This window comes from Trypanosoma theileri (genome assembly GCF_002087225.1).
Source record: "Trypanosoma theileri isolate Edinburgh chromosome Unknown TM35_Tth_86_V1, whole genome shotgun sequence".
In the NCBI taxonomy this organism is placed as follows: domain Eukaryota; phylum Euglenozoa; class Kinetoplastea; order Trypanosomatida; family Trypanosomatidae; genus Trypanosoma; species Trypanosoma theileri.
Genome location: NW_021639928.1, coordinates 2,025 through 2,405, shown reverse-complemented (window position 1 = coordinate 2,405; position 381 = coordinate 2,025).

The following is a 381-nucleotide window of genomic DNA, read 5'->3' as shown; positions in this document are numbered from 1 at the left end:
GAAACTACTTCGAGCGGCATGAGATCTGGAGGGAATGAATCGACAAGGAACCAAAAAGATGTTGCAGAAAATACAGAAAACACCACCACCACCACAACAACAACACTTCCTCCTGAGACTGCAAATAACAAGAAGGGTGATGCAGACAGCAGCAGCAGCAGTATCAGCAGTTCTGTGTGGGTGCGTGTACCACTACTGATTGTGGTGACACTGGCCTGTATTCTTGTGTGCTGATAGTGGTGATGGTGGTGTGACTCAGGTCATCCTTTGTTTTCTTTTCTTCTTTTTTGCGTGCATCCACACTACAGTCTAACTAATCTTTCACATGTTGGGATTTCTCTTTTTTGTTTCTTAATGTTAATGTGTTTTGTGTGTGTTTTT